The following is a 26,135-nucleotide window of genomic DNA, read 5'->3' as shown; positions in this document are numbered from 1 at the left end:
AGGTGAGGACCAGAGGGACTCTGCCCTTGTTGCGTGTGCGGGGATGGGGAGAGAGAGCAGTGTTGCGGGGTATGGATGAGACCCTGGTGTGAGCCTCATCTATGGTGGCGGAGGGGAATCCCCGTTCCCTGAAGAACGAGGACATTTCCGATGCCCTGGTATGAAATGTCTCATCCTGGGAACAGATGCGGCGTAGGCGGAGGAATTGGGAGTAGGGGATGGAGTCTTTACAGGGGGCAGGGTGGGAAGACGTGTAGTCCAGATAGCCATGTGAGTCAGTGGGTTTATAATGTATGTCGGTCAGGAGTCTGTCCCCTGCGATGGAGATGGTGAGGTCAAGGAATGGTAGGGAAGTGTCGGAAATCGTCCAGGTGTATTGGAGTGCCGGATGGAAGTTGGTGGTGAAGTGGATGAAGTCAGTCAGTTGTGTGTGGGTGCAGGAGGTGGCACCAAAGCAGTCGTCAATGTAGCGGAGGTAGAGGTCGGGGATGGGGCCCTGGTACGTATTGAACAAGGATTGTTCGACGTACCCGACAAAGAGGCAGGCGTAGCTGGGGCCCATGCGTGTGCCCATAGCTACGCCTTGTGTTTGGAGGAAATGGGAGGAGTCAAATGTAAAGTTATTGAGGGTGAGGACCAACTCCGCTAAGCGGAGGAGAGTGTCAGTGGCTGGGTGAAGGTTGCTCCTCTGGTCGAGGAAGAACCGGAGGGCTTTGAGGCCATCCTGGTGGGGGATGGAGGTGTAGAGTGACCGGACATCCATGGTGAAGATGAGGGGGTGAGGGCCCAGAGAGTGGAATGCGTGGAGGCGGCGGAGAGTGTCTGAGGTGTCTAGAACAAAGGTGGGGAGGGATTTGACCAAGGGGGATAGGATGGAGTCAAGGTATGTGGAGATGAGTTCGGTGGGGCACGAACACGCAGAGACAATGGGTCTGCCGGGAGAGCCGGGTTTGTGGATTTTGGGGAGAAGGTAAAAACGGGCCGTGCGGGGCTGGGGAACGATGAGTTTGGAGGCTTGGTCAGGTAGGGCGTGGGAATTGATGAAGTCGGTGATGGTGCTAGAAATGGTGGCCTGGTGCTCGTCAGTGGGGTCATGGTCCAAGGGTAAGTAGGAGGAGGTGTCCGAGAGTTGGCGCGTGGCCTCAGCTTTGTAGAGATCGACGCGCCAGACTACCACGGCACCTCCCTTGTCGGCTGGTTTGATGACCCAGTCTGGGTTTTTGCGGAGAGATTCGATGGCAGTGCGTTCAGAGGGGGAAAGATTGGAGTGAGACAGGGGAGTGGAGAAGTTGAGGCGGTTGACGTCGCGGCGGCAGTTCTGAATGAAGAGTTCCAGAGCCGGGACTTTCTGAGGGGGGTTCCACGAGGAGGGGGTGCGTTGGAGACGGGAAAAGGGGTCATCATTAGGGGGCGAGGACTCCTTCCCATGGAAGTGCGCTGTGAGGCGGAGACGACGGTAGAAGCTCTCCAAGTCATGGTGGGCGCGGAACTCATTGAGATGGGGACGGAGGGGGACAAAGGTGAGACCTCTGCTGAGGACAGACCGTTGGGTGGGGGAGAGGGGGAGGTCGGGGGAGATGGTGAACACCCGGCAGGGGTGGGAGTTGGGGCCAGAGGAAGGCAGGTGGGTAGACTGGGTACGGGGTTGTGGGTGTTGGAGGGGTGGTGGGTGGTCAGGGGGTGGGGGGGAGAGAGGGCTGTAAGGTGGGCGGGGAAGAGCGGGTGTGACATGGTTGGGGGGGGATGGGGGAGGGTCAGTGGAGCAGCCACTGAGGTTAGCACGGCTGGGCAGACGGGCGCTAGGACCCGGTGGAATTAAATCGAGGAGAGTGGGAGTAAGCAGCGTGAAGGCTGCAGGCCCAGTGCAGAGTCCAGGCTCCAGGTAAGGCGACGGCTGTGGGTTGCTGGAGGGGGGTGGAGTGGCGCGGGTCAACGGACCCGATGGTCGGAGTCCAGCGGCGCGGGTCAACGGACCCGATGGTCGGAGTCGAGTGGTAGTTGAGTCGGGGTCCGCGGGCGATGCGAGGGTGGTCCCGGTGGGCGGATGGTCGGCGGGTCGGCGGCGAGATGAATCGGGTGCGTAGCGGCGGCCATGTTGAGATAGCCCCGGTCCGGTGGCGTTGTCGGGTAGTTGGGGTCGGGTGGCGATGTCGGAGGGATCGGCGAGGGGGAGCGAGTCCAAGTTACCGTTGAAGCTGCGAGGCTGGGCGTCATCGGTAGGCAGGTGAGGGTCGGCGGCGGCATCGATGTAGAGGTCGGTGAAGGCGGCGTCTCGGTGGATATGGAAGTCGCTCCTCGAGGCCAAGATGGCGTCGCGGGACTCGGGCAGGCGATGCGGGCCCAGAGATGCTGACCGCACCTCTGAGTTATTCCAGCATGTTGTGTCAATCTTCTTAAACTAAACAAAGCAGGGACTGTTCCTGTGTTGTACTGTCCTGTGTTCTATGTAAAATACTTGGAACTATAACTCGGATTATCCTTAATCAGATTCTACTACACTTTATCTTGCCATAAACGTTATTGCCTGTGTCCTGCATCTGTGTGCCCTCAGGCTATCCGTGAACTGAGTTTGCTGCGTTACCCTGTGCAACACGTTATTCCCTTATAATGTATCTATACACAGTAAATGGCTCAATTGTAATAATGTATTGTCTTTCTGCTGACTGGTTAGCACGCAAAAAAAGCTTTTCACTGTCCCTCGATACACGTAACAATAAACTCAACTGAACTTAACTTTAGGACGGCAGGATACGTTCCAGTTACAGGAGATGTCTACAGACCAGATTTAAGGCTGCACATTAGTAAAAAGGCTGCGGGTTGGCTTGGGGCAGTGATGGATATCGATTCAGCAGAACAATAGAGCTTTGTTTACTTTTTGCTTCCTTTATACCGGTTACCATCAAAGCTGAAGTGAACAGTAATCAGTCAGTATGTGTAGGGAGGAACTGCAAATGCTGGTTAAAACTGAAGATAAACACAAAACGTTGCAATAACTCATTGGGACAGGCATCATCTTTGGAGAGAAGGAATGCGTGACATTTTGTGTCAAGACCTTTCTTGAAACGGTCAGAATTGATCTGCGCGTAGGAAAGAACTGCAGATGCTGGTTTAAACCGAAGATACTGAAGAAGAGTCTCGACCCGAAACGTCACCCATTCCTTCTCTCCAGAGATGCTGCCTGTCCCGCTCATTTACTCAGTTACTAAAGCTAACATAAAAATCTACCACCGTGGATTCCCAACTGTGATGGAAGGCAAAAAAATCCAAACTTCTTCCTCTTTATTCATATCCTCTAAATAGCACGGAAACAGGCCTTTCGGCCCACGGAATCCGCACCGACCACCGATCCGCACACACCAGCACTATCCCACACACAGTAGGGACAATTTACACTTTTACCGAAGCCAATTAACCTACACGTCTTTGGAGTGTGGGGGGAAATCGGAGCACTCGGTGAAAATCCACGCAGGTCACGGGGAGAACGTACATACTCCGTACAGACGGCGCCTTAATGTCCACCAGCGGCACTAGCATTCCCAAATAGACAGTAAAGAAAATAAATTAGGGCAGACATACGGGCAGGAAAGATTTGGATGGATAGACATACAGTCCCGGAGTAACTCAGCGGTTTGGCATCATTTCTGGAGAGGAGGAACAGGCAGACACTGAAAATAAAAAATAAGATCCGAGAAATACTCAGTTGGACGGTTAGCGTATGTAGAGAGAGAAACTTTATGACTCAGTTTGATCACCATTCGTCATCAGTATTAGATGTAAAATGTAAGGTTTGTTTCACCTTGTAGATGCTGTCTGACCTGCTGACTATTTGGGGCAATTCCTGCTTGTATTCAACATTCTTAAGCCACAACATTTTAAGCCATGCATTTGGTTTGGGTCACAGGTGTGGTAACAGTTCACAAATGCTACTTGTTGAATCAGTTTCCCGCTGTTTCTGCAATTGAAAAGTTAATTCTCAAAGTTGCAGCTGGTCTGTGGGCCCACCACCTGACGTTGCTGTCATCTAGAGGCGGAAACAAGAAGTGACGCAGTTAACGTGTTCTTCTTTCATGCCCATCTTGTTACAAATGTTGACCTCGCTGCCATCGTCCGTCCTGAAAATGACGCAAGCTTCCGACAACAATCAGTGGAAGCCATCACTTGTCGCAATAGATGATGGTGGTTGCAGAATTAGCTCAGGATACTTCCAGTTTCCAGCCTCGCCACGTGGACGCTTCTGCTATGTGGCCAGTAAACGCGTTGAAATGAACGGATCGACAGACAGCTCTGATTTCAGTTGCTGTTTATTTAACTCTTCCCACATTTACATTCCCCCTGGTTTTATTTCCGCGCTCACTGATATTTTAAGACGCGGAATTAGGGGATTAATTGGGTGCCGTTCAGCCCAGGCCTGTTGTCCACCGGGTTTCTGCCCCACAGCCCCTGAGCCCAACTCCTGACGTCGGTCGCGGGACCCGACCCTTTTACACACCCGGAGCGGAACCGAAGCCGATTCTTTTTTTATTTTGTTTTATTTTTTAAATATTTTTATTTATTAGAAGTACAGTAAATTACAATAGTACAAGCCAGATATATCTTATTACATTTATTGTACTCCTTCATTTTTTAAGCTTTAAGGAAAGATATAGATAAAGAAAGTAGAAAAGTTGTGTTCGAATAAAAGAGTGATCAATGAGAGAGAAAAAAAGACCCATTGATTAGAGAAAATAATTAAGAAATAAACCCTAGAAAAGAAAGGAGAAAAAAAGGGGGGGGGATGGGGGGAAACCACAGCTCTATTATAAAACCCACGCAAAAGGGATATACCTACTTCATATTTTTCTCCCCCCTTACCAGATCCTGACACCATTTCTTTTTTGAAGTACTGGTGCACCTTTTTCTTGTAGTGTCGATAGATGCAGACCACGTCTTTTGGAAGTGGTCTGATTTGCCTGCAAGGAGGAGTCTCATATCTTCCAAGTGTAATGTTTCAAACATATTTGAAATCCACATATTTAATGTTGGTATAGGAGCGTTCTTCCAGAATTTAAGTATAAGCTTTTTTCCCATTATTAGCCCATAATTAAATAGATTATTTTGAAACACATTTAGTTCAGGGCTACCTTCCATTGTTCCAAAGATAATCAATTCAGGTTTTGGTATCAGTTTTATTTTCAATAATGTTGTGAAGATTTCAAAAATTTCAGTCCAGTATCTTTGAATTTTTATACAAAAAACAAATGAGTGCGCTATGGTAGCTTCTTGAGATCGGTATTTATCACAAATAGGTGAGACGTTAGGAAAAAGTTTACTTATTTTGGTTTTTGAATAGTATAATCTGTGCAAGATTTTGAATTGTATTAGAGTGTGTCTAACGTTAATCGAGCATTTATGCACATATAGTAAATGTTTATCACACCTCTCTTTTTAAATTTTTATAGCTAGTTCTTGTTCGCAGTCTCTTCTAATACCGTCAGTTGATGGTATTTCTATATTTAAAATAATGTTATACAAGTATGATATTAAGTTTGCTGATCCAGCCTTTGTGCTCATTGCTTCGTCCAGTAAATCTGGTGGCATATTATAATAATAATCTTGTGCATATTTTTTCAGGTAGTCAGTTATTTGAAGATATTTAAAGTAATGGTTATTTCTCAGATTATATTTTATTTGTAATTGGTGGAATGATAATAATTGTCCATTTTCGTACAAATCTCCGAGCGTTTTAATTCTTATTCTGTCCCATTGTGTAAATGATTTATCTATAATAGAGGGTTTAAACGACGGCGTATTGGCTATTGGAGATAACAGAGATAGATTTCTTAATTTTAGGTTATCTTTTATTTATTTCCAGGTTCTAATTGTACTATGTATAATTGGATTTTTATTATAATTTGTGTTAATCAAGTTCATTGATCGCTCCAATATTGCAAGGGGAGCAGTCCCCTCTCTCTCTATTATAGTCCAATCCACCAGCTGGGCAGAATTGTCCATCAAGTGAATCATATTTTTGATATTTACTGCCCAGTATTAGTACATAAAGTTCGATTCTCAGCCAGTTTCGAAGCCGATTCTCAGCCAGTTTCCACCCCGAACCCAGAAGAAAGGATAACGTTTCTCCGTGAATTTATACCTATTGAATGTGTGGAGATGGGACTTGGTGTCCGCGTCGTAAAATGAAACTGTCCCGGACTCGTAACTGAGACAAACTCCCACCCTGTCGGGGAAGGAACGGACGGGGAGACTGGTTGCAGGGCAGGTGAATGCTTCAAACAGTTCACCAGACCGCCTGATGCTCCAGTCGCCAGCCTTCGGGCTCCGTTTGACCCACCCCTTCCTCTCCACAGACTCTGCGGCGACTCCGATAGTCCAGCCATAAAAACCCCGCATCTCCGCCTCCCAGTAATGTCTCCCCGATGTGAATCCCTCCGATCCCAGCACACACGGACTGCTCATAAACCTCTTCCCGTTGTCTTCCCTAAGATGTATCCAATTCCCGTTCTGTCTCACCATCTTCCGATCCTCAGACACCTCGAGCTGCGGATGCGCTGTTTCCGCATCAAGGGTGACGGAGACTGGGGGAGAAGCAGAGAATCAGAGAGTCCCCGAGGGTTGGGGGGAGACTCGGGCAGCGCGGCCCCGGGACCGCTCGGCCGGATGGACACCATACATCACTCCAGGAATTTTTAATGCACGAATCTCTGGGGAATTTCGTGAGGTGGGTGGGGGGGGGGGGGGGGGGGGGGTGAGGATTGAGAGCTTGCGGTAGGGATGGAGAAATGAAACAAGCTAATCAGATATGGAGGCAGATCGGAGCAAGAGGATATTGAGGTGTGGTAATTTGAGGTTATTAAACAGGAAATGGAGGGTGGAGTCGCCATGATCATAGTGAATGAAGGGATAAATGAGGGGCCAGATGATCTGCCCCAGTATCTTTGAGAGGAGGGTGAGGGAGGGAGGGGTGGCTTGGACCATGGAACGAAGCAGTAGTTGAATGATAGGGTGTTAGACAGAATGGGTGATGACATGAGATATAAGCACTATATTTGAGGTATTTAAACAGGTACGGTGTAGAAGAATACTGATGTAATGTGGACCAATCGATTGGTATAGCTGGGGAAAGGTGGTCATGGACGCGATGGGCCGAAGGACCAGACTCTGTAATGTACAACCACGGTTCTCGTCTCCAAGAGCACTGAATGACTGAGTCTCCACAGCCACCGTTACAGGGAATTCCAAATGTTCCTCAGTCTCTGCGTGCAGTACTGTCTCCTTATCTCTGTCCTCCATGGTGCAGCCCACATTCTGAGAGGGTGCCCGTTCTCCAGACCCCTCAGACAGGGGACACATCCTCCCTGCATCCAGTCCACTGAGCCCTGTAAGAACTTTGTTTTTCACTGAGATCTCCTCCAATACACCCGAACTCTCGACTACACAGGCCTAGTCTACTCAATCTCACCCCGCACAGCAAACTCATTGTCCCAAGAAGAAGTATTTTTAATCTTTGCTGCATTTTCTCATTTAAAATCTAAAAACAGGCTCGTTATTCAAGAATAAACAGTTCCTCTTGTCAGATGGAGAAGAGTAGAAACTTCTCCACTGAGGATGGCGAATCTTTGGAATCGTCTACTGCAAATAGTTGTGGAGTAAAGGTCATTAAATACATTCAAGAGAGAATTTGCCCCGAAGAGAGACGAGGGTCTTGAGAATCGGGAAGGGAAGTGGGTGGTGCTCAGGTGAAGGAAACAGGGAGCCATGTTATAAACAAAGGCTCCAATTTCTTATATTCTTAGATTACCCCTTCCATCTCTCTTCACCCATTTATTAATTGTTATTATAATTATGAATGGAAATTCTGTCCTTGACCAAGTACATTGAAGCTACAGCCACAACACACCAATGCCTCTACTTCCTCAGGAATCCAGCATGTCTCCAACGGCTCTTACTAACTTCTACAGATGCACAGCAGAAATCAGGATTTCAGGATGCATGGCTACTTGGTTTGGGAATAGCTCTGCCTGAAACAATGAGAAATTGCAGAGTTGTGGATGCCACGCAGGCCATCACGCTGACCAGATTCCCCACCATACACAGTTGGAAAGGGTGCAGAGAAGATTTGTGAAGATGTTGGCAGGACTCGAGGGCCTCAGCATTAGGGAGAGGCTGAGCAGGCTAAGACTCCTTTCATCAGAGGAGGATGAGGGGTGATCTTATAGAGGTGTATAAAATCATGAGAGGAATAGATCGGGTAGATGCACAGAGACTCTTGACCAGAGTAGTGGTATCGAGAACCAGAAGACATAGGTTTAAAGTGAGGGGGAAAGATTTAATAAGGGAAATATTCATACAATGAGTGGTGGGTGTATGAAATGAGCTGCCAGAGGAGGTCGTTGATCCAGGTACTATCGCAACGTTTAGACAGGTACATGGATAGGACAGGTTTAGAGGGATATGGGTCAAAGGCAAGCAGGCGCGACTAGTGCTTGTGAGGGCAAACTGGGCTGAACGCCCTGTTTCCACGCTGCAAGATTCTATGACTATGACACTCCATCTACGTTGCCACGGGATAACAGCCAACAAAATCTAACACATTTCCACCCTGGTCATTCCCTCTACTCCCCGCTCCCATCAGGCGGAAGTTACAGAAGCTTGAAAGTCCGCAAAGCGAGACTCAGGAACAGCTTCTTCCCCTGTCATATTTACCATACTTCTGGAAGATCCTGCCTTAAGCTAAAGTACAGTCCCAATTCCCCAACTTAACTCATGGTTGACATTGGACTGTTTCTATGGAACTGTTATGCTCCATTGCTGGGAAACATATTCTGCACTCTGGTATTTTCTCATTGCTCTTACTTATTTGATTGTATTCATGTACAATCTGATATGTTTGCATGGAACACAAACAAAAGTTTTACACTGCATCTCAGTACACGTAACAACCACGACCAAATTCCAATTCTGTTTATCCTTGTGATAAAGGTGAAGGCTATTTCAGCCCACTGTCTGTGCCAGCATAGAGTGCAACCTTATTTCCCAATAATTTCCCCTGTAATCTATTCCTTCCACTTTCCCATCAACTTTACCCAGATTCAGTCGCTCACCTGAATGCTGGGGACAAATTACTGTGTCCTGTTAAACTACCAAACACAACACAATTGCCTTTGGTTTTGGTGTTATATTCTCAAGTGTACTGAGATACAGTGAACACATTTGCTCAGCCCCCTATCCAAGCAAGTCATACCATTTATGGGTACAATCAACCATAGAGAAGTATACCAGGTAGTGCAAAGAGAAAAATAAACAGTGCTGAGTATAGTGCTGCAGTTAGAGAGAAAGTGCAGATTTTCTAAAAATGTAAACGTTGCAAGAAGATAGATTGGGTGATCGGGACCACACCACTAGCTTATAAGAGTCTGTTAAATAGCCTGATAACAGCAGGAGAGAAGCTATTCCTGAAAGTCATACACTCTTTCAAGATTTTGGATCTTCTGACTGATGGAACAGGCGAGATGTGAGAATGACTGGGGAGGAAGTAGTCCTTGATTATGTTGGCTGCTTTCCTGAGAAAGTGTGGTATCGATGGAGTCGATGAGGGGGAGGCTGGTTTTTATGATGGACTGGGCTACATCGTAACTTTCTGCAATTTCTTGCAGTTTTGGGCAGAGCAGTTGCCAAACCAAGCTGCGATGCATTCTAATACGATGCTTTCTAGGATGCATCTGTAGAAATTGGTTAGAGTCATTGGAAACATGCCGGATTGCCTGTTTTATGGGACATGGGGAAAATTACGAGCAAATGGGTGTAATCCACACAAGGGGAACGCCACGTGGACAAACCTGGTGGACCAGGTTGAAACTGGATCGCTGGAGCTGTGAGGCTGCTCCACCAGCTGAGCCAAACAATAATTGGGGTTGATCTTCCAGATCATTGACAACAGACTTTGAAAATGTTGTCTTTTTCAGGAGACCTATTTGACTTGTTTTGCGATTATCTCTGTTCCAGGGAATTGTACGGAAAGAAATAGCGTCCCTCAATGAACAGATGGTTGATATCTGTAAATGTGTGGATGAAGAAGAGGAAGATGTAAATAAACTGAAGGTAAGAAGAGCCGTTTAAAGGTCCCACACCAAAGCAAAGTTGAGATGGGAAACCAAACAGTGAATGTAAAAACTAGTGTTGCGGTCCAATGTCATGCATGTGGGACATTGCCATAATCTAGCACCGGGTAAATATTTATTTTTGTGCCTTTCAATCCATTATATATTTGATCTGTTGTAATATATTGTTTCCTCTGATTTAACGCCAAAAATCACAATGGTCATTTGCTGAAGGTTCCAGCATCCTTAGCTTCTTGTGCATCATTGAAAGGCCCGATGTGTTCTCCAAACACACAACATGAGACGTGTAGGGAAGGGAGCAGGAGTCAGACAAGTGCTCCATAAACACACAAAATGCTGGAGTAATGCAGTGGGTCAGGCAGCTTCTCTGGAGGGAATGGATATGCAATGTTTCAGGCTGTTTGTCCATTCCTTTTACAGATGCTCCTGAACCGATCAGTTCATAGAGTCATATAGCGTGGAGACAGGCCCTTCGGCCCAACTTGCACACATGGACCAACATATCTCATCTACACTAGTTCCACCAGCCTGTGTTTGGACCATATCCTTCTAAACCTATCTGATCCATGTACCTGTCTAAATGTTTCTTAAACGTTGCGATGGTGCCTGCCTCACATACGTTCTCAGGCACCTCGTTCCATACACCGACCACCCATTGTGTAAAAAAGTTACCCCTCAGGTTCCTATTAAATCTTTCCCCTCTGCATGTATGTTCTCGTCCATATCTTTGTTATAAATGACAAACAGCAATGGGTCCAGCACCGACCCCCAAAGCACACCACTAGTCACAGGCCTCAAGTCCGAAAAGCAACATTCAATCATCACCCTCTCCTTCCTTTCATTAAACCAATTTTCAGCTTTCTTTCCTTGGATCCCATGTGATGTATATTTCCTACAGCACTTTGTATTTGGCTCAAGATTCCAGCATCTGCACTTCCTTGTGTCTCCATGTGCTCCAGCAAGCCTACCCGCCCTTCTAATCACAACTTTTGACCTCACTATTACATCAAACCATCTATGACATCTCTCCAGTCTGAAGAGACAAAAATCCTTATCTTTGCCTTGGAGATAAAAGGAACTGCAGATGCTGGAATCTTGAACAAAACACAAAGTGCTGGAGGAGCTCAGGGAATCAGACAGCATCAGTGGAGGAAACGGATAGGCGACGTTTCGGATCAGGACATTTCTTCAGGCTCATTCCTCAGATTTATTTCTTCATTCCCTTCAGTTGGTAAAGCCATTGGCCAAATCTATACCTCCTGTTCTAGATTGTCCCAACCAGAGGAAGTATCCTGTCAACAAGATAGACATAAAATGCTGGAGTAACACAGTGGGACAGTCAGCATCTCTCGATAGAAGGAATGGGTGACGTTTCGGGTCGAAACCCTTCTTCAGACTGAATCAGGGGAGAGGGAGATACAGAGATAAGGAAATGCGTTTTGTGTCTACCTTTGGTTTAAACCAGCATCAGCAGTTCCTTCCTACAACATATCCTGTCAACAACTCCAATCTGAATCTTATTCACTTCCCATATAATACAACTCCTTTAAATGATGAGTCTGTTTAATGAACCTTTTCAACACTGCCTTCTGTAAACAAGGAGACTGAATCTGCACCATGGTGTCAAATCATCACCACCCTAGAACATGGGGCATAGGAATAAGCCCCTTTGGCCCACAATGTCTGCCAAACATAATGACAGGACCAACTCTTATCTGCCTGCACATTATCCATATCCCACCATTCACTTGCCTACCCAACAGCCTCTTAAATGCCACATACGTGTCTGCCTCAACCACACCCCCCCCCCTTACAACAGCACATTCCAAGCACTCACCACCCTTGGCGTAAATAAAAATACTTGCACCACACAACCACTTTAAACTTGCTCCTCTCACCTTAAAGATGTTTCCTCCCACATTCTAAAGACGTGCAGGTTTGTAGGTTAAATGGCTTCTGTGAATTGTCCGCAGTGTGTGGGTAGAGCTAGTGTATGGGTGATCACTGGTCGTCACAGACATGATGGGGTAAAGATCCAGTTTCAACGCTGTATCTCTGAAATAAAAAGAAAGGTAATGTCCGATTAAAGATAGTTCAAAGGTGTCCAATGAGGTAGATGGTTGGTCAGAACAGATCTCTAGTTAGTGAGAGGATGGTTCAGTTGCCTGATAACAACTGGAAGAAACTCCCTGAATCTGGAGGTGTGTGTTTTCAGTTTTAACCCAGCATGATGTTCAGCTGTGGCATTGTGGAACAAAGGGCCTGTTCCTGTGCTGTACTGTTTTCTGTTCTATGCTCCACCACTCATGCACTTGTCACCTTGCACTGGGTAAATGCACCTGTTGTTTATTCCATCAGAAAGAATCTGCGGCTCTGCAGAAGAACGTTGAATTTAAGTTCAAAGAACTGCACCAGTTTTTGCACCAGGAAGAGAAAGAGCTGAAAACAAAACTGGAGCAAAAGGAAAATGCCATCTTGCAACAAAAATATGAAAATCTGATGAAAATCTCCGAACAGCAAGCAATCTCAGACATACAAGGAAAACTGAGTCTAGAAGATGCAGAATTTATGCATGTATTGTCTATTATTTACATGGGAAACACGATGCCATTACCATCAGATTGTAAAACCCAATGTACAGTAGATAACTCCATCAGTCCACATTCAGAACTTTGGCAGCACCAGTCCCAGAATGTGTGGCACGATGGTGCAGTGGTATAGGTGCCGCCTTACAGCACCAGTCCCAGAATGGGTGGCACGGTGGCGCAGCGGTATAGTTGCCGCCTTACATCACTTACAGCGCCAGAGACCCAGGTTCGATCCCGACTATGGGTGCTGTCTGTACGGAGTTTGTACGTACTCCCCGTGACCGCGTGGATTATCTCCGAGATCTTCGGTTTCCTCCCACACTCCAATGACGTGCAGCTTTGTAGAAATGTATATTGTCCCTAGTGTGTGTAGGGCAGTGACAATGTGTGAGGATCGCTGGTCGGTGCGGACTCAGTGGTCGGAAGGGCCTATTTCCGCGCTGTATCTCTAAACTCTAAACCAATCTAGCAGCTTTTCCAGGCTCTTGGATTATATTCATTAATACTCCAACGCACTTCGAGACAAGAAATTACTGATGCCAGTTTCCACAAGAGGATACAAAGTTCTAGAATAGCTCAGCAGGTCGAGCACCATCAAACATGTTGCTTGACTTGCTGTTATAACAGCACTGTGTACACAAATTAAGTCTGAGTCAGTCTAGAGGAGGTCCCGACCCAATTCGTCATGTATCCTTTCGCCCTCTCATATGCTGCATGATCTGCTGAATTCCTCAGGCACTTTGTGTTTTGCACAGTTTTAAATCATTGTTTATAGATGATATGTAGAATAACAATAAACATTCCCGTTAACGCATTATCACCGACCCCACAGTCAACAATGGACCATTGTGGGCTCCACCTTTACTTGATCATCGTTGCTTTTAGCATATCTTTCATTCATTTCTTCTATGTACCTTCCTTATCTCTCGTTTCCCTTTCCCCTGACACTCAGTCTGAAACCTATTCCTTCTCTCCAGAGATGCTGCCTCGCCCGCTGAGTTACTCCAGATTTTTGTGACTATTCCAGTTAACCAGGTACATTTAAACAGAGCACTAGCAGCAGAACGAGGCAAGTTTCAAGGAAGCATGGATGGTGAGTGGGGCCCAAGTGAGTTTTAAGGGAGACTGGTTAACTCAGGACGAGCTGATTGTCATATGAATATGTAGAGTGAGAGACAGATACAATGACAATCTTGATTCCTTCATCATCACAAGCTTATAGACACAATCAGCACACAGAATCATGTCAGACCCAAGTTCTGCAAGCCAGTGAAAAGGAAAAGACTAGTTGGGCATTGAGTAGAAGTGTCGGGAAGACACGATGCAGATATTTAGCACTTTGGTTAGACCTCATTTGTAGTATTGTGTGCAGTTGTGGACACCCCAATATAAGAAGTATGTTGAGGCCTTGGAGAGAATGCACTAGATATTTACCAGAATGATGCCTGGATTACAGTGAATTAGTATCCAAAGAGGATGGACAAACTTGAATAGTTTTCTCTGGACTGCTGGTTGAGGAGAGACCGGATGGAAGTAGATAAAGTCAAGAGACCCATAGGGTAGACAGTCTGAACCTTTTCCTATGGTGGAAGTATGAAAGATTAGAGGGCATAGCTTTATGGTGAGGAGACAAAATGTAAAGGAGATGTGCAGGACAAGCGAGGGTGGTTGGTGCCTGGAATGCACGACCAGGGGTTGGTGGTGGTGGATGCAGGTCCAATACTGGTGTGTATGGGCTTATAGACAGGCACATCATGGTCACATGCAGGCAGATGAGATTAATCTATCTTGGCATCATGATTAGCACAGACATTGTGGGCCAAAGTGCCTGCTCCACTATTGTGCTGTGCTGTTCTGTGAATGTGGAAATTTAGCACCAAAATGCTAAAGGAAGAATGGCAACTAAGAGTAGGAAGGAACTGCAGATGCTAGTTTAAACCAAAGATAGTTTGACTTCTCTAACTTCAAGTAACCATTACTGTCCCTCTCTCTCCAGCCCTCCCCCTTCCCAGAACTCCGACCAGTCTGACTGTCCTGATTGCATTTTATCTCTGTTTGCTTTGTTGTGACCTTCTCCTAGCTAACAATGATCTTCTATTCGACATGTTCCTTGTATCTTCACCCCCTTTGATGTCTCGTTCTCACACCTTACACTTCCTTATCTCTGTATCCCACCCCCCCTCCCCTGACTCTCAATCTGAAGAAGGGTCTCGACCCGAAACGTCACCCATTCTTTCTCCCCAGAGATGTTGCATGTCCCACTGAGATACTCCAGCATTTTGTGTCTCAATGGTGACTGAGATCCTGGGGCGTTAAATGGAACAGGGAAATCAGCACATGATGTGGCAAATTGGAGACATCAGGATTTCCAAATAGTCACAACGTGAAATAATAGTAAGATTAAACGAGAACTTACCAGTTTCAGGTTTGATCTGTATTTTATGAGGAGTTACGATGAGGGATTACGTGAAGAACCCGCTCAGCACGCATGCGCGTCATACTTCAAAGCAGCGGTGTGGAATCACAGATAGACACAGTTATTGAAGTAAACATAGTAAAGAAAAGGAGACATCAGTTTAACACTTTGACCCATATTAATGAGGGTGGGAGCGGAGGGCACGTAATCCCTCTTCGTAACTCCTCATAAAATATAGATCAAACTTCAAACTGGTAAATTCTCGTTTAATCTTGCTATTTTACTTCGGAGTCACGTGAGTGACTACGTGAGGACTTCAACTCTCTGTGATTTCAAATCTCTGTGATTTCAAACCGTGTAACAGGTATTATTTCACGCACTGCCGAAGTCCTTGAGGGAGGAAATGTGTTATCGTAATCAACCAATGAATCTGTTTGTAGAAAAACACAATGGTATTTTTTAACAATAACAACAAAGAAATGAAATTGCTCCCCTGGGCTTAAATTAAATATTTGCAGTCTGTAAAACCTTTTCTGCAAATAAAACAGGTTTTGCCAACGGGTTATTATAACATTTCTTCCCCCCGACCATCCTGCTGTAGCCAGGATGTGGTCTATAAGCACGTCCATTCTTTTAGCCGTCGACGTGAATGCTGCCCTGGTGGAATAAAATTTGTACATGTTAGTGTTTATCCCAGCAGCTTTTAGCACCTGCTTGAGCCATTTCGAAATGGTTTGGCTTGTCATCCGCCCATAAGGTTTTTTGTGACTGGCCCACAAGGCATTTCATCTCCCTCGAATATTTTGGTTGTGTCTATGTAGGATAGCAGGTGGGTCATGGCACATAACCGTGGTTCTGGCGAGTAAGCCCCGAATTCCACGACTGGATTAGGTGTTCCTGGTCTGCTCTGTTTGATCAGTCCCTGGATAACGACAGAGATCTGGTCTGGACCTGTGAGCATGCTGTCCAGTCGCAATAGGTGTGGTGACTGGAACCGCTGTGCAGATACAAGTGCCATCAACATGAGTGTTTTGAGCATAGATTGTTCCAGGTTGAGGGATCTGACTGTTGGCTATCCCCTGCGGTATGTCAGGACCACACTGACATCCCATATATGGGTGTACCTTGGTCTAGGGGGTTAGAGTTGTAAATACCCTTCATTAGTTTGACCACCAGCGGGTGGGACCCCATGGCCTGTTGTCCTGGAGCTGGTTTTAAATAGACAGGCATGGCACTTCTAGCTGTGTTGATGGCTCTGTAGCTGAGTCCTTCATCGTGGTGAAGGTTCGCCAGGAATTCCAGTACCTTGGTAACTGTAGCGGTTGAGTAGGTGGTCCCTGTATCCAAGCATTACTTCTCCCGTTTTTTGATGCTGGACAAGTGCTGTTTTTAGTTGATGTTCGGAGAGATGCTGACATGGTGTCGACGGTTTGTTCTGATAATCCCAGTCCCAGAGTGGTTTGTACAGAATCTGCAACCCAGGAGTTTGATTTGTTCATGGCACGGGTTGCTTGTGCCCGACACTGGGTGTTAATAACTCTGGGTCACTGGGGAATACCATCGGAGTTTCAACAACCATGTCATGGAGTATTGGGACCATGGCTGCGTAGGCCAGTCGGATACTATCAAAATACCTGAAGCAGAGTCCATTTGTATTGTGCGTAGTCTCCAACTGATGAGGCAGAAGGGAGGAAATGCATAGAAGAATAATTTCCCCAATCCAGCGCGAACGCATCTACCGCTGCTGCCTCAGGGTCTGGTTCCCATGCGACATACATAGGTACCTGGTGATTTAGCCTTGATGCAAATAAATCGATATCTGGCTTGCCATATTGCTTGATAACTTTTGCAATTTTTTTGGGGTTTAACATCCATTCGATGTTGTCATTAAATTTACGTGACCTGGTGTCTGCCACTGTATTTAGCTTACCTGGCAGGTAAGTTGCTGATAGCCAAATATGTCTTTCGACACACCATTGCCAAATTGTGTTGACCAACTTGTCGCATGATACCGATTTTATTCCGCCCATATGGTTAATGTAGGCCACCACCGTAGTATTATCTATTTGTAACCGTACATGCAAGTGATGCATATTAGTGCATAAGCTTTTAAACCATAAAAGTCACCCAACATCTCTAGATAATTAATGCCCAGTGTAAGTGGTAACGATGACTCTGGGTTAGTCCATCTACTACTTGTGCTGGATATGAAGTTAGTTACTCCCCAGCCTTGAGCACTGGCATCTGTTTGGATAACTAACGTAGGGTTAGTGATGATAATAGGGCTGAAACTATGCCAAACGTGTTTTGCCCACCACTGTAGTTCTGATATTGCTTCAGTGGGTAACTTTATGACACGGTCATAATTACCTGTATGTCGTTTTGGTGCCTGTACCTTTGCTCTTTGTAAGTTTTGACAGTGCAAAGGTCGGAATCATTAAATTGTTGCATGATTGTGCCAATTCAACTGTTTTGTCTCTTGGCAATGTTACAGTCACGTAGACTGAATTAATTGTGAAGCCCAAGTAGTCCATGATTGTGGATGGCTTCAACTTAGATTTATCGGGATGTAAGACAATCCCAGGGTTTCGAACAACTGTTTGGTAGCTGATACAGCTAACATAGTCAATTCCATGGTCTTGCCTACTATTAAGATATCATCAAGATATGCCATGACAATATGTTTTTGTCTTCTTAATATTGCCAGAGCTGGTTTTAGTATCTTGGTGAATAATCTTGGGCTGATGTGCACCCATTGGGTAACGCTTTAAACTGCCATAGCTGCCCCATCCAGGTAAATTTCAGGTATCTGCGATGATCCTTGTGAATGGTACTGAATAGTAAACATCTTTAAGATAAATGCTTGCCATGAAGTATCCTTTGGAAATTAGTTGTTTGGCAGTAACAACCGTTTCCATTTTGAAATGTATATACTTAACAAACATATTTAGTGAAGTTAAGTCAATGATGACGCGACATCCACCATTTTTTGGGGGGATTTAGTGAATATATTTGATACGAATTCCAAGGGTTCATGTTTTCCCATGATACCCTTTGTAATTAGTCTCACCAGTTCAGCTTGTCCCTCTCGTTTCTTTAACAGGGAGGGAAAATACCCTCTTGGGTGAATGTTGAACTGGTGGCAATTTTTCTAGTATGAATTGTATTTTGTATCCACTAATGCCATTGAGTATATACTGATCACTTGTGATAGGCTCCCGTGCTTTTTTAAAAGGTGTAATCTCCCCCCTGTTAGTATTAAGCCCCTATTTTCTATACGCTGGTAGGAACCAGACCCACCTACCTCCATGGTTATGGGTATTGTTCTGTTTTCTGCCGGTCCAACGAGTCTTGCACGTTATCTGACGTGGCGATGATGTTGGGGGGTGGCGCATTTTCCATGGGGTCCGCTCTGGGCCCTGGTCTAAAGAAGACTTTCGGTGATAGAATGCGGACCCCGAGCTTTCTCCAGTCCCATATGGTAGACGTCGACTGATGGACGCGATGGGGTGCTGCTACTTAGGAATTATTGTTTTTGGTTTGCTCGTCCCGGGCCTGCCCTCATGAGACCGAAAGTGTTTTAAAGCCTCTTCCATATCCTTCATATGCTTTGTGAGGTTTTTGCCAAAGAGCAGTGGGTCTGGCTCAGTGGCTGGGGTATGCACAACCCCGCAAATTTAGGATTTTATGGCACGTTTTAAAATTTGTTTACGAAGGTTGTGGTCATCTCCGTATTTGTCCACGGAACGAGCAAATGATGTGATGGCTGACGTCAGGAGCCTGAGGATCCGCTGCAGTTTGCTAAGGCCTTATTGATCACCTCTCCTGTAGGGGCCTGTTGGAGAGGTGGTTAATGCTGGCCGCTGGTTTGGCCTTTAACGGCCCCCTGCACGTGGGGTTGCCACGAAGCGGTCCACCACGCCTAGCAGCTCTTCCTGTTCCTGCACCCCTTGCATACTCCCGAGATCTTCAGCCATCGTCCCCTCTTCTTGACCAGCACAGTCCTGGTCACCAAAGCTACCCTCGGGTAAGGAGGAAGCAATGGACAGTGCAGAAGGCACTGTGGGGGAGTGCCTGAACTCCCCCTGCGAGAGCGCCCCTCACGAACCGCGTCTCGCTGGAGCTCCTGCTCCAGGAGCCGCTCCATGCGGCTCAGGCGGCTGTCTCTCCCCCGGGCGGGTGGAGAGACGTCCCCGTCCGACAAGTCGGAAGACACCGGCCGGACGCCTCTTCCGTGTCTTTACTTCCAGCCCGCTGCGCAGGCGCTAGCGGGCTGGGCTCGGCGCGGTGTCGGGGAAATAGCGGAGCGCCGGGTAAGCGGTCCTACCGCCTTGTTGCTGCCCCCCCCCCCAGATGGAACGCTCCTCCGTGGAGTCGAGCGGAAAACAGATCTTTTCAGGCGGCTGTCTTTCCCCCCGTGCGGGTGGAGAGACGGCCCCGTCCGAGAAGTCGGAAGCTACCGGCCGGACGCCTCTTCCGTGGCTTTACTTCCAACGCGGTGTCGGGGAATAGCGGGGCGCCGGGTAAGCTGTCCTACCGCCTTGTTGCTGCCCCCCCCCCCACTCTTCCGTGGCTTGGGGGACAGGTTTGTTCTAGAGCCTTTCTTCTCTGCCTGAAAGCAGAAGGCTCCCTGTGAAAGAAAAACCCGACCTCAGAGCTTACCTGACGGTCCGTTCTTTCACCCCGTAGCGGGAGCGCCTGACTCCCGATGCGCCGCTGTTGCATTGCTGAACGTAATGCCGCGCATTCGTGCTGCGCGGGTTCTTCACGTTGTCACTCACGTGACTCCGAAGTAAAATAGAGGGTTACTGCACCAAAGAACCATTTAGGATACAGTTTTGGTCTCCTAATCTGAGGAAAGACATTCTTGCCATAGAGGGAGTACAAAGAAGGTTCATCAGACTGATTCCTGGGATGTCCGGACTTTCATATGAAGAAAGACTGGATAGACTCGGCTTGTACTCGCTAGAATTTAGAAGATTGAGGGGGGATCTTATAGAAACTTACAAAATTCTTAAGGGGTTGGACAGGCTAGATGCAGGAAGATTGTTCCCGATGTTGGGGAAGTCCAGAACAAGAGGTCACAGTTTAAGGATAAGGGGGAAATCTTTTAGGACCGAGATGAGAAAAACATTTTTCACACAGAGAGTGGTGAATCTCTGGAATTCTCTGCCACAGAAGGTAGTTGAGGCCAGTTCATTGGCTCTATTTAAGAGAGAGTTAGATGTGGCCCTTGTGGCTAAAGGGATCAGGGGATATGGAGAGAAGGCAGGTACAGGATACTGAGTTGGATGATCAGCCATGATCATATTGAATGGCGGTGCAGGCTCGAAGGGCCGAATGGCCTACTCCTGCACCTATTTTAACCATATAACCATATAACAATTACAGCACGGAAACAGGCCATCTCGACCCCTCTAGTCCGTGCCGAACACATAGTCTCCCCTAGTCCCATATACCTGCGCTCAGACCATAACCCTCCATTCCTTTCCCATCCATATAACTATCCATCTATGTTTCTATGTTTTTATAGCTATTATTTACCAGGTATTCCCGCCTGCCTTTCTCTCCCCACTTCCCTCCCTTGAGACACAACACTTGGAGGTTGGGGAGAGCGCTGATGTGATTATATCGCTTACTCACTGTCTCACTGACATAACCTTGCAACAGCGTAGAGGTTAAAGAGATACGGCATGGAAATTGACCTTTGACCTGCCACATCCATGCAGCCCATCGATCACCCGTTCACACTAATTCTAGTTATCCCACTTTCTCATCCACTCCCTACAAACTAAGGACAATTTGCAGAGATCAACGAGCCTACACACCTGCACGTCTTTGTGATGTGGGCGGGGGTTGGATGTGGCCCTTGTGGCTAAAGGGATCAGGGGATATGGAGAGAAGGCAGGTACAGGATACTGAGTTGGATGATCAGCCATGATCATATTGAATGGCGGTGCAGGCTCGAGGGGCCGAATGGCCTACTCCTGCACGTATTTTCTATGTTTCTATTTCCTCATAGATCTGTGAGCTTCAATTTTACCAGTCGGTTTTTCTGTTAATAGACCATAAAACTTGGGACATAGCACAGGAACAGACCTTTCAACCCACAATCTCACAGCTGAATATGATTCCAAGTTAAACTAATCTCTTCAGTCTGTACATGATCCATATCCCTCCATGCCCTGCATATCCATGTGCCTATCTAAACGCCACGTAAATGCTGCTATTTTATCGACATGCACCACCACCGACGGCGACACGGTGGCGCAGCGGCAGCACGACTGCCTTACAGCGCCAGAGACCCGGGTTCCATCCTGAAGACGGGTGCTGTCTGTACGGACTTTGTACATTCCCCCGTGACCTGCGTGGGTTTCTCCGAGATATTCAGTTTCCTCACGCACAGTTTGTTGGTTAATTGGCTTGGTAAAATTGCAAATTGTCCCTCGTGTTTAGGGGAGTGTTAATGTGCGGGGATCGCTGGTCGGCGTAGACTCTGTGGGCCGAAGGGCCTGTTTCCGCATTGTAACTCTAAACTAAACTAATACACCGCCTCTGGCTGCACGTTCAAGGTACCCACCTGTGTAAAACTTTTAAAAATGTGCCCCCTTCACACTAGGTATGCTGTGGTTGACAAGTAAATGCAGAAAATCAAAAATAGAAACCTAAACAGTCGCTGATATTTAGCAGGTCCACAACAGTGAAGAAAGAAACAGAATTAACATTATTAATCTGAAGATTGGCTTGGTAGCAGTGTAAATTGTCCCCAGTAGGATAGTGTTAGTGTGTGGGAGATTGCTGGTTGCTGCAGACTCAGTGGGCTGAAGGGCCTGTTTCCGCGCTGTATCTCTAAACTAAACTAAACTAAACATTAACTCTGCGTTGCTCTTGCCACAGATGCTGCCTGACCAGATGTACTTGTCCATTTTCCTTTATAACCATATAACCATATAACAATTACAGCACGGAAACAGGCCATCTCGGCCCTACAAGTCCGTGCCGAACAACTGTTTTCCCTTAGTCCCACCTGCCTGCACTCATACCATAACCCTCCATTCCCTTCTCATCCATATGCCTATCCAATTTATTTTTAAATGATAAAAACGAACCTGCCTCCACCACCTTCACTGGAAGCTCATTCCACACAGCTACCACTCTCTGAGTAAAGAAGTTCCCCCTCATGTTACCCCTAAACTTCTGTCCCTTAATTCTCAAGTCATGTCCTCTTGTTTGAATCTTCCCTATTCTCAAAGGGAAAAGCTTGATCACATCAACTCTGTCTATCCCTCTCATCATTTTAAAGACCTTTATCTGTTTGAGCTTGAGCACTGTCTTTGCAGAGTTTGCATGTTTTCTCTGTGACCACGTGGGGTTTCTCCGGGTTGTGGGTTTGTAGGTTTACTGGCTTCTGTAAAATTGCCATCAGTGTGTAGGGAGTGGATGGGAAAGTGGAATAACTTAGAACTGATGCAAATGGGTGATCGATGATTAGCATGGGCTTTGTGGAGAAATGGGCCTGTTTCCGTGTTCTATACCTAAACTAAAATAAACCCATCTATGCAATGTATCAACAGGCTTCTGATGAGAGAGAGACTGTTGAATTTCGCATTATGAGTTTGGTATTGAATGTATTCTGTCCAAATCTTGTGACTCAGTGGAAAATCAAAACGCAGTTTTTACACAATACAATTGGAAATGCATTTTTACCATTGTTTAAGTTTCTGACAGATCATTGTAATGCAATGTTGTAATAAAATGTGGTGGTGCAGCGATATTGCTGACTTACAGCACCAGAGACCCGGGTTCGATCCTGACTATGGGAACTGTCTGTACGGAGTTTGTACATTTACCCCGTGACCTCCGTGGGTTTTCTCAGAGATCTTCGGTTTCCTCACACACTCCAAAGACATACAATGTTGTAGATAATTAGCTTGGTTTAAATGTAAATTGTCCCTAGTGTGTGCAGGATAGTGTTAATGTGCGGGGATCGCTGGTCGGTGCGGACTCGGTGGGTCGAAGGGCCGGTTTCTGTGCTGTATCTCCACAAATAAAAACTAAAACTAAAACAATCTTCTTATCTCTTTCAGGATATTAAAAATATTCTTGGCCGATAAGTACTTTATTGTCCATATTTGTCTGACAATTATATATTCTGTGATTGAACTCATTCCACCTGTAGTCCTTTGCATTGTTGGATACAGAATCCAGGCAAAGTGAATGAATACTTCGTTCATTGGAGCAAAAAACTGTAGGCGTTGGAAATCCAGAACATAAAGAGGACACACTGAAATGCAGATGCTGAAATCTTGAGCAAAACACAGGGTGGCGGAGGAACTCAGCGGCATCTGTAGAGGGAATGGACAGGTGACATTTCGGGTCAGGACCCTTCTTCACACTGATTGTAGTAGCAAGGAGAAAGTTGTGAAGGAGTAGTGTGTGGACAAAGCCTGGTGAGTGATAGGTAGATACAGTTGGGGTGGGGGGATGATTGGCAGTGGAATAAGCGCCACACGCTCGAGATAAAAAGGCAACAAACATGTTGTCAGATAAGGAGAGAAGATGGGTGAAATGCAAAGCAAAAGGGAGGGATCTAGATGGAAGAACAGGCATTTCAGCCCACAATGTCTATGCCATACATGATGCCAACACAACCCCTTATCTGCTTGCACATAATCCATATCCTTCCATTCCGTGTATATCCAAAAGTCTCTTCAATGCCACCACCGTGTCTGCGACCACCACCGCCCCTAGCAGCATTTTCCAGTCACTCACCGCCCTCTGTGTAAATAAAACTTGTCCCGTGGATCTATTTAAAACTTTGCCCCTCTCACCTTAAAACTGCCCTCCAGTATTTGATACTTACATCCTGGGGAAAGGGTTCTCACTGTCTAACGTATGTATGCTCCTCATAATTTTGTATAATTCTATTAGGTCTCCCCTGAACCTCTGATGTTGCAGAGAAAATAATCCAAGTGTGTCAAACATCTTGGCTATAGCCAATACCACCTAATCCATGCATCATTCCGACAAACCTTTCCAAAGCCTCCTTATCCTCTGCGTAAAGGGATGAGCAGAACTGCATGCAATGCTCCATATGTGGCCTGACGAATGTCTGATAAACCTGCATCATGACTTCACGACTGGTATTTATCTTGCACTAAACATTATTCCCATTATCATGTATCTACACTGTGGATGGCTCGAATATGATCATCTATTGTTTTTCTGCTGGCTAGTGAGCATGCAAGAAAAGCTTTTCATTGAACTTCAGTACATGTGACAATGAAGTAAACGTAACGACTCGTGCACAATGAGTTGATCAATGAAAACAAGCGTATACTATGCTTTGTTTGCCACTCTATCCACTTGTGTTGCCAAGAATAGGGGGAGAAATGGGATATACTGGGTTGGGTGCGGAGAAGAGAGAGGCAGTAGGGAGGGTAATTACCTACCATTGGAAAATTCAATTGGAGAAACAAGAACTGCTCAGAGCTCAACAGATCAATCAGTATCCAAAGATGGGGAAACAGGGACAACATTTCAGGTCAATAACCCTTCGTCAATACTGGGAAAGACTTGGATAACGCTGCTTCTCTCTCCTACCCTGCCCGTTACCTGGGAAGCCCCTGAGGCTCCAGTCCTTCTAATCAATGTAACCAAGGCACTGTTATTGTACATCTTTCCCACACCTTCAACTAAATCTTCACACTTAATTCCTCTAACACACATACAGTTCAGAAGGAATATCCATTACCCATGGAGAAGGTTAATAGATGGTGGTTGTGAACCAATGGATAATAAAAACTAATGTCTCATGTGCAAGGGATGAGATATGATACAATACGATAGAACTTTACTCACCCCAGGAGGGAAATTGATCCGCCAACAGTCATAAAACACAAGATACATAAAACATGAAATTAAAGTGGCGAGTGGAGTGTCCAGTATTTGGGATGCAGTACAGTGAGTGCAATACTATCAGAAGTGCTGCTTTTTGGTTGAGGTCTCCATTTGATTTCTGAGGTAGTCCTTGCAGAATACTATAAAAAACAACTGAAAATTTCTCCTTGATATACTGTGGTCAATATCTATCCCCAATCAACACATAGAATAACTTGATTTATATATTTCTCATATATGTTGTTCATATTTCCCTCTGACCTCAGTCTTGGATAGTAGTCTGTGAACAGTCAGAAGTTGCGGGCAGTGCTGATACATATATAAAGTGAGATCATAGATAGGGTGCATCATTCTACTTTTACATCTCAGCGATATGTTTTATTTCCAACACAGGTGTGAAAACATGCAGTTCCAGAGACCCGCCAGAGTTTCCATTCACCTTAGGCAAGATGATACCAGCGGCCCCTTTCAGTTCAACCTGTGGAAACGGATGCTGAAGCTAATTAATCCAGGTAAACGTATCTTCCGGTAGCGTCGAGGAATTATGGTGAATGAAATATGGAAGAGATGTTGATAGTGGTTTGAGAAAAATTGACACTTCTGGTCGAGTCTGAAGAAAAGTTTTTTCCTGAAACGCCACCTTTTCCTTTTATCCAGAGATGCTGCCTGACCCGCTGAGTTACTCCAGCTTCTTGTGTCTATCTTCAGTGTAAATTACCACCTGCAGGTCCATCCTACACATTTGGGCCGGGCAAGCCCACGTGTTCAATAGCGATACACCAGATATGCAACACAGCTGGTAATCCTGGGGCCTGAACTAACAGTTTACAGATCTGAGTTCAGTACAGTACAGGAGCAGACCCTTTGGCCCACAATGTCCATGCTGTAAATGATGCCTAGATAAACTAATCTCCTCTGCCTGAAACTTATACCTCCATTCTCTGCATATCCATGTGCCTCTCTCAAAGCCGCTAGAATCCCACTATTGTGTCTGCCTCCACCATCTCACCCGGCAATATGTTCCAGGCATCCTCTGTGTTAAAACAACTTACCCCGTACATATTGTTAAACTTCATCCCTCTCACCTTAAAGCCACGTCCTGTGGTGGTCCACATT

General features: G+C 46.1%; 1 long non-coding RNA gene across 1 annotated transcript; it reads right to left on the bottom strand.

Moving 5' to 3' along the window:
- Positions 1 to 10,440: 10,440 nt before the first annotated feature.
- LOC116990002 lies at positions 10,441 to 24,836 on the bottom strand. Its single transcript, XR_004416384.1, has 3 exons — positions 24,807 to 24,836; positions 21,227 to 21,233; positions 10,441 to 10,451 (listed from the first exon to the last, which is right to left on the bottom strand). It is a non-coding gene; the product is annotated as an uncharacterized LOC116990002 (long non-coding RNA).
- Positions 24,837 to 26,135: the final 1,299 nt, after the last annotated feature.

Source organism: Amblyraja radiata, chromosome 30 (genome assembly GCF_010909765.2).
Source record: "Amblyraja radiata isolate CabotCenter1 chromosome 30, sAmbRad1.1.pri, whole genome shotgun sequence".
In the NCBI taxonomy this organism is placed as follows: domain Eukaryota; kingdom Metazoa; phylum Chordata; class Chondrichthyes; order Rajiformes; family Rajidae; genus Amblyraja; species Amblyraja radiata.
Note: the sequence above shows the minus strand (reverse complement) of the source record. Positions and strands in the feature narration are given on the sequence as shown.